Here is a 13,231-nt window from a genome sequence, read left to right as displayed (position 1 = left end):
ATGAATCAATAACTAGTTTAAGTGTGATCCAGATGTCCTGTGGCTGAAATTCCAACCATGGGGTGGCAGTGCAGTAAAGGTAATGTTATTGTTCTAACTTAAAACTGTCTTACAGAACCTATTGATCATACCCCTGCTTTCCCATATAGGAAATGAGAGAAATGATAAGGGCCCTCTGATATCCTTAAACTGTCAACACTTAGACCGGACAATCTGCTTAGGGTTAAATTAATATGAAATCTCAAAAGGAAAAAAAGGAAAATGAGTGGAAAGATGAAAATGCCAAATTAAAAAAAGAAAACTGTTATGGGATCAGTCAAGCAAATTTACAAAACCTTCAGATTTGTTTGCAGCATGTACAAGCCAAGATAATGGCGATGCAGCTGCTGAGATGGGTGTGTGCACTGCAATGATACACACTACTCAAATCAGTGCTGTGCATGTGCGGATCATTCCAGTGTAAATCATATAAATGCAAATCACCTACAGGGGAAAAAGATACTGCCCACCTTTTTTAACCAGGAGATGCTTATATTTTGACAAGCCACAATTATCAGATAGCCCACATTTCCTTCACGTTCATACTCCATTTAGTTTAGTGTTTATTAATTTTAGTTTCTTCGACTTTTCAAAGCATTGCTGGTATATTTATCAATGACTGATCAGAATTATGTGAGTAAGTGTTAACTGTATTTTTGTAGCCACTGATAAGTCTTTTTAATATTAGCAGTATAGTGGCCTACTGGGTATGAATATCCATCGGATAATGTCAAAACAGCTCAGCTGTTGGGAAACAGAGCGCAAATAAACTGCATTTTTTTAACCATAAAAATGAATGATAATTATTCTCGTAAAAAAAAAAAAAAAAAAAGATTCATTATAACTTAGCTTTAGGCTCCTATAGCTATTTAGGTCTATTATTTATTTTATTGTTTGTCTTGTTGTATGGTTGGTTGGTTGATTATTGATTATGTTGGTGCCTGTGGAAATGTATTTTAAAACAAATATAGTTGCAGTCAGGAATTTTTAGCTGCTGTTTTTATTTAAGCAAATAAACACTTATGAGCAATTTAATGGATAATTACTGCTGTCAACTACGGAAAACAACTGTAATCCACTAAAGGTTTCATTTTGCAATTGTCATAGCTGGCCTAGTGTCAGTACCCACACCAGTAACTTTAGATTATTTAATTTCTGTTGATTTAATGTTGCATAGTCAGGAGATTTTCCTGATTTTTACATTCCAGTAAGACAGAAGGAGAAAGAGAGTCACAATTGAATTAGTTATCTTAGTTTCGATCTTTATTTTGTTACATTTTAACAATAGGTATGTAACAGCTGACATTTTTATAGGCATAGAAAAAACATAAACAGGTTTGTCAGCCCGAGTCACTAAGTCACGCCGTGAGAATGTGTTTCATCATACACAAAAGAGAAAGCTTGGATTCATAAGCCACTAAACACAGGCTTAAATCACAGCAGGAGCCCTGTCCTGAAAATGAGGTAAGGCTTTTTTTTTTATCGTGTAAATGATAGCATTATATCAGTATAACAGGTGGTTAAAGTATCCAAAGTATTTACTCAAATTTCTAGTTACAAATCATGTGTATCTTACAAATCCTGTTTTTTTAAAGCAGAAACGTAAGGGGAAAAAACATGGCAGGGTCTGCTGTTAAGAAGGATTTTCAATATCTATAAGTTATTGAACTTTGTCATGATTTTAATTTAAAAAGTACCTTTAGTGATATTTCACAAAATCCACTTTTAAACATCCTTAAAACTTTCTACAGATATTCTAACACAAAAATCACAGCTTTGTTCATATAACACTATAAAGACAATATAGATGCAAAAGGCATAACAAGCAGTCCCTGTTTAAAACATAATGCATGAATAAGTTTTTTTTTTTTATGTTTAATGAATGTGAGTCAAACATTACAGTATGTGTACTCCGGTTATTTTAAAACTTCTGTTGGCCTCACTGTCTTATCAACACTTTCCGATCAAGGTTATTATCACCTCAGTCACTGTGCAGGTGTGAATGTGTTACGTCAATTTCTTTGAAACTGAGAAGCAAGCAAAAACAGATGCCCCACTTGTGATTTGTGATTTTGTGGAGAGCAGCATGCAGTGATTTGTTTATTTATGGTCTGAGGATGTACCTGGTGCTGAAACAACCCACGAAACAGCATATACACAGCGTGTAAAAAGAAGATTTGAACCGACACTGGAAGGTGAAAGTTTCTTAAAGAAAATCATTACTGGTGACAAGACATGAACTCATCACTACGAGCCTGAGAGTAAACGGCAGTAACATCCTCAATCGCCGCTTGAGAATATTTTTTGAAAGTCGACCACCAGCTAGAAAATTGATGATTACATTTTTCTTTGATTCTCAAGGGATCGTATTGGAACATTATCAGGAAAAAGGAGAATGAAGAAGTGAATTCATGGCTTGCAGCTCAGTCTAAAACATTTTAAAGAGGATATACAAAAGCTTGACACATGGAGAAAGTATGAGGCGCCGTATAGGGCTTAAATCAAACTTCACTCATGCACACACATATGAAACATTCGCATACACATATACTGTATACTACCAACTACATATGAAATGCGCACGCACACACACATACATACTTTCCACACACACACATACATACTTTCCACACACACACATACATACTTTCCACACACACACATACATACTTTCCACACACACACACATACATACTTTCCACGCACATACATACATACTTTCCGCACACACATACATACTTTCCACACACACATACATACTTTCCGTGCACGTGCACAAAGCTGTGCTGTAGCGGTGTAGGGAACGAGTAAATGAGGATCTTCAGTTTAGCGAAAAAGGGAATGAATAATTTCCTATGTCATTACATATCACTGGAGTGTGAAAAAATTAACCTCGAAAAATAATTTATATTATATTTTTATTATAATTATTATCGAGGACGACATAATATAAATAGGACACTATAATTTACATTTTAATTTAATTAAGAAACCATTTGTATTATATAGGCTAGTAATCTGTAAAAATAAATAAATACATCTTTGTACATCATGTAACTTAATAGAATAATTTAGTTGTAAGTTATAAACATTTCAATACGTTATATATTTAATGGTATCAGTTTTTGTTTCAATAAATATTCTATATTTAATGTCCGTAGCGTGAAATTTCCACAGCAGCAGCGACAGGTATCCGAGGTGCTTGTGTTACCATGGTAACGCAAGGAGGAAGTATTGTTGCATGGTGTTCTGAATGGTGGAATTTTGTAGAGTGAAGTTCTCTTATCAGACATTTCCTGTGCAGGGAGTAGGGTGTAGTAATTTGTGTATGTATATGAACTTTATTCTCCCTGATTAGTAGCGTTTCTTAAATAGACCATTAATGGACAGTTTAGAAGACAACGAGTGATTTATTTATCACCACAAAAGTGGGTGATATGGAGGGCCGGAACAATGTTTGAATTTCCGATTCAGAGTCCTGTGGGATTCCGATGAGTTAGTTATTGTTCATATTAGCGAAGGCGATTGCTTCTGTTGTAAGATCCGACAGATTAGCCAAAGATTCCGTGCTTCAATTTTCTTTTTGCAAATCACCTGCGTTTTCTGTCGCTGCAATATTCAGACATTATGTGGACAGTTCTGAATACGCCATGTGATTGAGCAGTGATGATCATTATACTGTCCTACTCCGTCTTCTTAACTGTCCAAAAGCAGGCTGTTTACAAACCAGTACAGTGGAACCTCGTATTCCAAAACACTTGTAAATCAAAGCATATTTTCCCATAAGAAATAATAAAAATTAAAATAATTTGTTCCACAGTCCAAAAACTAAATACATAAAAATTATTAACACAAAATATAAAGTAAAAATAAAACAAATTAACCTGCACGTTACCTTAAAAAAAGTAAAAATAAATCTCAACAGATAAGTGTTTCCATTTATGCGCACAGTTGAGTGTTGTGTTATGTGTGCGCGTGTAATTTGACACCATGCCAGTTTTGTGTGAGTGAAGCACCCCCTCTCTGTTTCTCTCACACACACACATACACACAAACACAACCCCAAACACATTAGAGAAAGAGAGAGAGAGAGAGAGTGAACCAGCAGTGTCAAATTACGCGTGCGCACACACATAACACACACACTCAAACACTGACACACACTAACGACGAGAGAGAGAGTGTGTGCGATCCGGCACGGTGTCATATTACACGCATGCACACACATAACACACACTCTGCAGTGCACAAGAAAGAAAAACACACAGCACACACACACAAACACACACGGATGTTGATTATACCAATAAGAGACAAGCACTAAGACCCAGCAGGGGAGATGAATACCCGCAGCGCAAGAGAGAGAAAAACCGTTGGCTCAGTTGTGATCACGTGACGCTCGGCATCAAATCGAGAAGCGCATGCGTTATACATAATACTCGGTGCTTGTAAACCAAGACAATGCTCGTTTTCCAAGTCAAACTTGTCTTGCGGAACACTGGTAAACCGAGTTACTCGTAATCCGAGGTTTCACTGTACTACCATTCAGGGAGAATGAAGCGAAAAGTCCGTCTACACTGAAATGACTTCCTTTTAAACTGAAATGCCTTCCGGTTACACTGAGAATCTTATAGGTGAATGTGCGTGGAGAGTTTGTATGTGTGTGTGTGTGTGTGTGTGTGTGCGCGGAAAGTATGTATGTGTGTGCAGAGAGTATGTATGTGTGTGTGTGTGCGCATTTCATATGTAGTTGTTTGAGCAGTTAGTAGTATATATGTATGTGTGAGTGTTTCATATATACTCAGCAAAAAAAGAAACGTCTCCTGACTTTCAACTGTTTTTACTTTCAGTAAACTTAATGTGTAAATACAGTGGAACCTCGGATTACGAGTAACGTGGTTTACGAGTGTTTTGCAAGACGAGCAACAATTTTTAATAATTTTTTTCTTGAAAAACGAGCATTGTCTTAGTTAACGAGCACCGAGTATCATGTTTCACGCATGCGCTTCTTGTTTTAACAACGAGCGTTACATTATCACAAGTGAGCCAACGGTTTTTCTCTCTCTTGCAGCAGAATTGTATTTGTATGAACAAATCAACACCATAAGACATAAACTAAAAATGTTTCACAATGTGTCCCTAAATGAAGGGAGGCTCAAAATCAAAAGTACCAGTCAGTATCTGGTGTGGCCACCAGCTGCTTGAAGTACTGCAGTGCCTCTCCTCCTCATGGACTGCCTATTGCGGACAGTCTGAGCACTGATGGAGGGATTGTGTGTTCCTGGTGTGACTCGGGCAGTTGTTGTGGCCATCCTGTACCTGTCACGCAGGTGTGATATTCGGATGTACCGATCCTGTGCAGGTGTTGTTACACGAGGTCTTCCACTGCGAGCCTGGTCAGCTGTCCTTCCTGTCTCCCTGTAGCGCTGTCTTAGGCGTCTCACAGTGCGGACATGGCAATTTATTGCCCTAGCCACATCAGCAGTCCTCATGCCTCCCTGCAGCATGCCTAATGCACGTTCACGCAGATAAGCAGGGACCCTGGGCATCTTTCTTTGGGTGTTTTTCACAGTCGGTAGACAAGTCTCTTTAGTGTCCTGCGTTTTTAGAACTGTGACCTTAAATGCCTACTTTCTGTAAGCTGTTAAGGTCTTAACGACCATTCCACAGGTGCATGTTAATTAATTGATTATGGGTAAGTGAACATGCATGGAAAACATTGTTTAAACCCTTTACAATAAAGATCTGTAAAGTAATTTGGATTTTTACAATATTATTGTTAAAATACACAGTCCTGAAAAAGGGACGTTTCTTTTTTTGCTGAGTATATGTGTATGCAAGTGTTTCATATGTGTGTGCATGAGTGAAGTTTGATTTAAGCCCTATACAGCGCCTCATAACAAAGTGTATTAAAATGCAAGAAGATTTTGTTGAAAAATAATGTATTTTCATTTTTTAGTTAATTAACTAAAAACTATGAATGCAGATAACTTTTGACTCATAAATCTGAAATAAGCATGTATGCTTTAAATCTGAAAGTTAAGTCTGAAAGCTGGCTAGTTCATTAGGTACACCAGTTTAACTGCTCCTTAACATTAATTATCCTAACATGTAATGCATGCCAAGGCATGTAGACTTCGGCAAGACAATCTGCTCAAGTTTAAGCAAAGCACTGAACATGGTATGGATGTTGGTACCTGGTCTACTGGGATTTTCACAAACAACCATGTCTCGTTTTTACAGAGAATGGTTTGAAGAAAAGAAAATGTGCAGTAGGTAATTATTCTGGGCTAAAATGCCTTGCTGATGCCAGACGTCAGAGGAGAATAGTCAGACTGGTTTGAGCTGATAGAAAGGCAATAATATATCACTTAAAATCTTTACAACTGAGGTACGCTGAAGGGGATTTCTGAACACACAAGACATAAAACCTTGAAGCAGATGGGCTACAGCAGCACAACACACCACACCTGGTGCCACTCCTGTACCATTGCAATATTAAAGATGGAACTAGGACTTACTTTAGAATGGGTGTGTATCAGAAAACAATGTGCTTAAACATGCAGAGGAAATTCTAATAACCTGTGGTGGCTGGCAAATATCCAATCAACGTCATAGTTGCTGAATTCTGGCCAACTATAAAACAAAGAATTATATTCCTTATATTGTAAAGATCTCAACTTTAATGATGACTACATACTTTTTCCATACAAGGTCATCGGACATTACATGAAAAGATTTGCAGTAGTGATACTAATTGTCCTGAAACAACAAGACAAAAGTGCTTGAAACAATATTTTCCCCTCACTGTGTATGACAGGCTAATGAATGTGAAACCATATGAATTTGACCATACAAAGAGTTCTCTAGAACACCTAGGTGTAATATTGACATTACAGCTTACATAGAGGTTTGATCTAATCGTTCTCTCTCTCTCTCTCTCTCTCTTTGTTCTAACAGCACAGACCAGCAGCAAAACAATTCATTACATCTGAAACCTAATTGTGTTAAACCCCCACCTGCAGACAGGTAAATGACCTCAGATTTCAATGATATATATTTATTATATTAATTGTTCCCCGATGCTGCATACAGACATCATACACTCACTGGCCACTTTTTAAGAACACTGGCACACAGACTTGTTCACCACATTAATGCAAATAACCTATATAAATAAAAGAAAGGTTTTGTCTCTACATTGGTCAGAACTCGTTCTTTCGATGATATCTTTACGTTTCATACATTGTAAGATCTGAAACCAGTCTCATTATTTTTCTGTCTATATATCTGTCTGTCTGTCTGTCTGTCTGTCTGTCTATATGTCTGTCCGCATGTATGTATGTATGTATGTATGTATGTATGTATGTACTACAGTATATGTATGTATGTATGTATGTATGTATGTATGTATGTATGTATGTATGTATGTACTACAGTATATGTATGTATGTATGTATGTATGCATGTATGTATGTATGTATGTATGTATATATGTATGTACTGTATGTATATATGTATGTATGCCCATCCAGAAATGTTACAGCATCACACCAAACTGGCTGGTCAGAATTTAATGAAACTTTTGCAGTGCTTTGATATCTGTCTAAAGTTTAACCTGTGCCATAAGTGAAATCAAAATGTTGAGTAAAAGCAATGTTATAAAAAGCTATGTGGTGGATTTTAATATTTTACTTTTAAGCTACTTGCTCAATATAAATAAACACCAGCACCAATAGATATTAATTAGAAAAACTAAACTGAATTTTTAAAAATAGGATCAGTTAATATTTTCACCCCTGAAATAACAGCGCTAAGGTGATGTTTTAAAACATATACTGTAAGAACCTTAATCTTTATCCAATATACTTTTTTGATCGCTCATCTTTAATTCACTCTCCGATTACCAAACAGAGTAATCAAAAGAGAGTATTTGGCTGATGATAAAAGAAGCAAAACTTAGCATTTATTTTTTTGTATTAATGAGTTAGGCAGAGAGTTCCGACCTGGTCGTGGAACAATGGACCAGACATTTACCCTCGTCAGGATCATGGAGGATCCATGGGAGTTTGCCAAACCAATCCTCATGTGATTTGTGGAACTGGAAAATCATATGACTGTGTCTCTTGTGGGATTTTATAGCGGGTACTTAGGTATTATGGGGTGAAGGGCTTGTTGTTGTCATTAGATCTTTGTAAGCGCAGAGTGAGTTTGGTCCCTATCACCAATGCCAAGACTTGTTGAACTCCATCCGTCTGGCTTGTATCAATTTTTTTTTTATTCTTTTATTACCAGTTCAGTTATCAGCATAAACTATATGAACAGAATTTCCAAGAGGCAGAGGGGGTCCAGTTATGTGACCTCATGATTGCATCTCTATTATTTGCAGATAATGTAGTCCTAATGTGGCTTTACTGAGCAGTGACCTAAAGTGTGCTCTGGGGCAGTTGGTATATGAATGCTAAGCAGCAAAGATAAGGTTGGAGCCATGGTTGCCTTTAAGTCATTTCCTGTCTCAAGTGGAGGAGTCTGGGTATCTTAGGTCCTTAGTCATAAGGATAAATTTGAATGAGAGACTGACATATGGATTGGTGCAGCATCATTAGTAATGTGGACATCTGGTAGAAAGGGAATGGATAAATGTATGGAAGTGTTTAAAATAATTAGCAAAACTCGAGGGGTGCTGATATAGTAAAATAATCAACATATTGGTGGTATGATACTGTTCCCTTCAATCCATGTGCATATCACATGTTTTATTTCTCTTATATTGTCTCTGTATATATGTTACTGGGAGACCACTCTTCCATCTAGCTTGAAGAATTCTTGTATCAGAAAAGAATTCCAACTTTACCTTGCTGGACTCTGCAGAGCTTTTGCCTGAAAGTGCATTTTAGAACAAGTGAATTAAAAACTTGTCTTAAATCTAAATTGTCATAGAAGAACATTACAATAGATCTTGGTTGTTATAAAATTTTCTTCCCTTCACACCTTCAGTGAAGTTTGTCACCTGGAATATTTTGAAACTTGGATATTCATTTTTACATTGGAAGTAGTGCTCTGGAATTTCCCTCCGATTACTTATATTGTACTCATGTTTCAGGTGACAAACTTCACGGTCAGTGTGGAGAGCAAAAAAATTATGATGACCAAGACATATGGTATTGCACCTTATATAATTTAAACACCTCTTTTTGATTTAATACAGACTTGAAAAAACAAAACAAAAACAATCCATCTAAAACAAACCTATGATTTTTTTGTAGCTGGATCTTTTGTCAGGGCTGAGGTTGTGTACGATAAATCAATTCAATTTAATTCAATTCAATTTGTATAGCGCTTTTAACAATTGTCAATGTCGCAAAGAAGCTTTACACAATCAAAGGAATTATTTAAGTTTGCATGGAATGTCAGTGTGCATGAATCAAAATGGACAGATAGTCCCTGGTGAGCAAGCCGAGGGCGTCAGTGGAAAGGAAAAACTCCCTGAGATGGTAATGGGAAGAAACCTTGAGAGAAACCGAACTCAACAGGGAACCCATCCTCATTTGGGTGGAACAGAAAGCAGTAAATGATCTGCATTCATATTGTGTGTTAGGTCAATCAAACCTACTGACCAATCAGAATAAAGAATTCAAGAGCACTGTGGTTTTTTAACAATACAATCATTAAAACAATACAATCGTATTTGTGAACTGACCAAACAATATTTTTTTGTCTCAAATTATTAATATTACTCAATTCAGGTTTATTGATGTATTTGAAAATGCTTCTTTTAATTTATTTCAGTCAAATTTATAAAGTCTACCACTACAAATTCGTCCATGGTTTTAATGTAACTTTCTGTTTTTTTTTAAACAGTTACAGCAGTGGGCATTCACATTATCCCTCCGGGCACGTAAGAAGACGGTGCCAGTGGTCCTTAAGGAAAAAGTCAATGGAAATTGACAACTTATTTTAAACTGTTCCTACAGAATAAAGGTTAGACACATGTGAAATTATTCTGTATTAGTCTTATTGACATGGAGTTATTTATTTTTATCATAGTTATTTTTTATATCTTAGTTTTATTTTGTGTCCATGTATTAATTATGTTGCTGTGTTTCAGCTCTCCAAAGTGTACACTCCAAAACACACACTGAGGACAAAGACCAAAGATGAGAATCAAATAAGGGCAAAAAGCCCTGACTTACAACAAAAATACAGAAGACTGTATTATTATTATTATTATTATTATTGTTATTATTATTATTATTAGTAGTAGTAGGTGTAGGTGTGACAGAAAAGTTCAAGGTGGAGGTGGGTCTGCATCAAGGATCGGCTCTGAGCCCCTCCTTGTTTGCTTTGGTGGTGGACAGGATGACATATGAGGACAATTATGTTTGCATATAACATTGTGCTTTGTAGCAAGAGCAGGGAACAGGTGGAGGAAAATCTAGAGAGATTGAGGTATGCTCTGGAAAGCAGAGGAATGAAGGTTAGCTGTAGCAAGACAGAATACATGTGTGTAAATGAGAGGAACCTAAGTGGAACGGTAAGGCTACGGGGAGCAGAGGTAAAGAAGGTGCAGGACTTTAAGTACTTAGGGTCAATGATCCAGAGCAATGGAGAGTGGGGAAATGGGTGGAGAAAAGTGTCAGGTGTGTTATGTGACAAAAGAGTATCAGCGAGAGTGAAAAGAAAGGTGGTCAAGACAGTGGTGAGACCAGCGATGCGCTACGGCTTAGAGACAGTGGCACTGAAGAAAGGACAGAAGGCAGAGTTGGAGGTAGCAGAGATAAAGATGTTGAGGTTCTCTTTGGGAGTGACAAGGATGGATAGGATCAAGAATGAGTTCATCAGAGGGACAACCCACGTTAGATGTTTTGGAGATAAAGTCAGAGAGGCCAGATTGAGGTGGTTTGGACATGTTCAGAGGAGAGATGGTGAATATATCGGTTGAAGGATGCTGAGGTTGGAAATGCCAGGCAGGAGGTCTAGAGGAAGACCAAAGAGGAGATTTATGGATGCAGTGAGAGAGGACATGAAGTTAGTTGTTGTGAGAGAAGAGGAAGCAGAGAAAAGGGTTAGATGGAGGCCGATGATTCGCTGTGGCGACCCCAATGACATTATTTAATCAGTTCTATCATGTTCTAATATTTAACTAATATTTTACAGTACTGAAATACACCATGGAATGGTCATATGCCTTATGATCTTCTCTGTTGGTAAAGAAGGAGGGCACAACCAAAGCCTAATGTTTTTAATGATGTTATGTTTATAAACATTTAAACGAATTGTATCAATTAATCCAGTGCACATAATTCAGGTCACGAATAATGATAATAAATGTTTATATTTTACTGTCGTAATCGTAAGGTCATATCAGAAATGAGTTAACAAAGTTTTTCCACAATCAGAGTGTTTTGTATAAAGCTGTACTAGCTTTTGATAAGATTAGTCCTATGTTTGTTGTAGTGATAAGATAGATTAATAATTGTAAAAAATAAAGACAATGAACGAGTGCAACATTGTGCAGTTGCTTTCTTGAGCTTGAGGGTACATAAATATATGATTCCATGATTTTTCATGATAAACAAATGATGAAACTGTGTCAGACCATGCTTTCTACACTCACCCAAATCATACTGCAAGAACACAGTAAATCTGATAATTACAGTTGCAAGAAAAAGTATGTGAACCCTTTGGGATTACATGCTGCCAAAGGAGGGTCAACCAGTTATTAAGTCCAAAGGTTCACATACTTTTTCCACCCTGCACTGTAAATGTTTACATGTTATGTTCAATAAAAAATGAAAACATATAATGTTTTTGTAGTATTATTTTAAGCAGACTGTGTTTTTCTATTGTTGTGACTTAGATGTAGATCAGAGCACATTTTATGACCAATTCATGCAAAACTCCACGTAATCCCAAAGGGTTCACATACTTTTTCTTGCAACTGTAGTTGATAAATAAAATGAAAGATTTTAGAGCTGGAAACTCAGTCAGTCTTATTGTCAGGCCACCTTTCTCAGGGGTTGCTGATCACAGGTTCACAGGCTGATCACTGGGTCACCACTGTTGGGTGCTTTGCAGAACCCTTAAACCTACACCCAATACAACCTAACCACTGTATGCAGTGCCTGTCTCCAGTTTAGTTAGAAAATTGCTTTTTTCTGAGAGGAAGGGCATCCAGTGGAAAACCTGTGGCAGGTCTTGCAAATCCAATAATTCAATGTGATAATTCATACGGACATAAAAGAGATGAAGCCCAAGATTTAAAAAAATGGCAGGCCATGTTTGCCTTACATTACTTTTGCCACGGCTATAACTAAAATTAGAGCATGATTCCTAGTTGAATATATGGAATCATTGAATCCTGTGGATTCAGTGCAACACAGTTTAGTTTCTTTTTCTCTAACATAATTCATCTTATAAAATATTTATAATTTTTTTCTCTTTATATTGTAATACAAAAAAATTGCTTGCTAGAAATTTTATTTACATAAAGCCTATAAACTGAAAAGTTTTCCTATTTCACTCAACTGCCCTCAAGGTAAATTGCAATTACAATTAAAATGCTTAAAAGCCTTCTTCCTTACCCAAAGAAGATCCCCAACCCCTGTGGTAAAACTGTCTATGCCTCATAGGTGGCAAAAAAGAACATTATGGCATAGCTACATAATGAGCGTATGAGGTTTTCCTCATACATACTGTATGCAATTGCTCCATTTCATTTAGCTTTTAAATAAGCACCTTTAATATAATTCCACTAAACTCACTATAACTCCAAACATCTTTAGAACTTTATAGTTATTCTGAAATGACTATACTGTAGCTATACCTATTAACCATGAAATTAACATTAATTATCCATTATATACATATAAATCTTGGGATCATGAGCTCCCAAGGCTAACTCATGACTAGCCCGTCCAGTTCAATCCCCGAGAAAACCACGATGCAGCAAAATTGGCAACTGAATAGTCAATGCTGACCATGATAGAAGGGCACCAGAACGCGCAGTCCATCACACATGGGGCCCGGCAGGCGAAAAAGGTAAGCTCCTTGACTTGGCCTCCAAATTCCCCAGCTTCTAATCCAATTCAGCACCCATTGGATGTGCCGGACAAACAAATCCAAAGAGGCCCCACCCCATAATCCACAGCACCTAAGGATCTGCTGCTAGTGTCCTAGCGCCAGACAACAC

The 13,231-nt window shown here is 36.9% G+C and overlaps 1 long non-coding RNA gene across 1 annotated transcript; it reads left to right on the top strand.

Moving 5' to 3' along the window:
- Positions 1-1,439: 1,439 nt before the first annotated feature.
- Positions 1,440-11,799, top strand: LOC128515159 (uncharacterized). Its single transcript, XR_008356595.1, has 4 exons — positions 1,440-1,503; positions 7,000-7,068; positions 9,901-10,020; positions 10,148-11,799. It is a non-coding gene; the product is annotated as an uncharacterized LOC128515159 (long non-coding RNA).
- Positions 11,800-13,231: the final 1,432 nt, after the last annotated feature.

The sequence above is a fragment of the Clarias gariepinus genome, chromosome 2 (genome assembly GCF_024256425.1).
Source record: "Clarias gariepinus isolate MV-2021 ecotype Netherlands chromosome 2, CGAR_prim_01v2, whole genome shotgun sequence".
Lineage (NCBI taxonomy): Eukaryota > Metazoa > Chordata > Actinopteri > Siluriformes > Clariidae > Clarias > Clarias gariepinus.
Note: the sequence above shows the minus strand (reverse complement) of the source record. Positions and strands in the feature narration are given on the sequence as shown.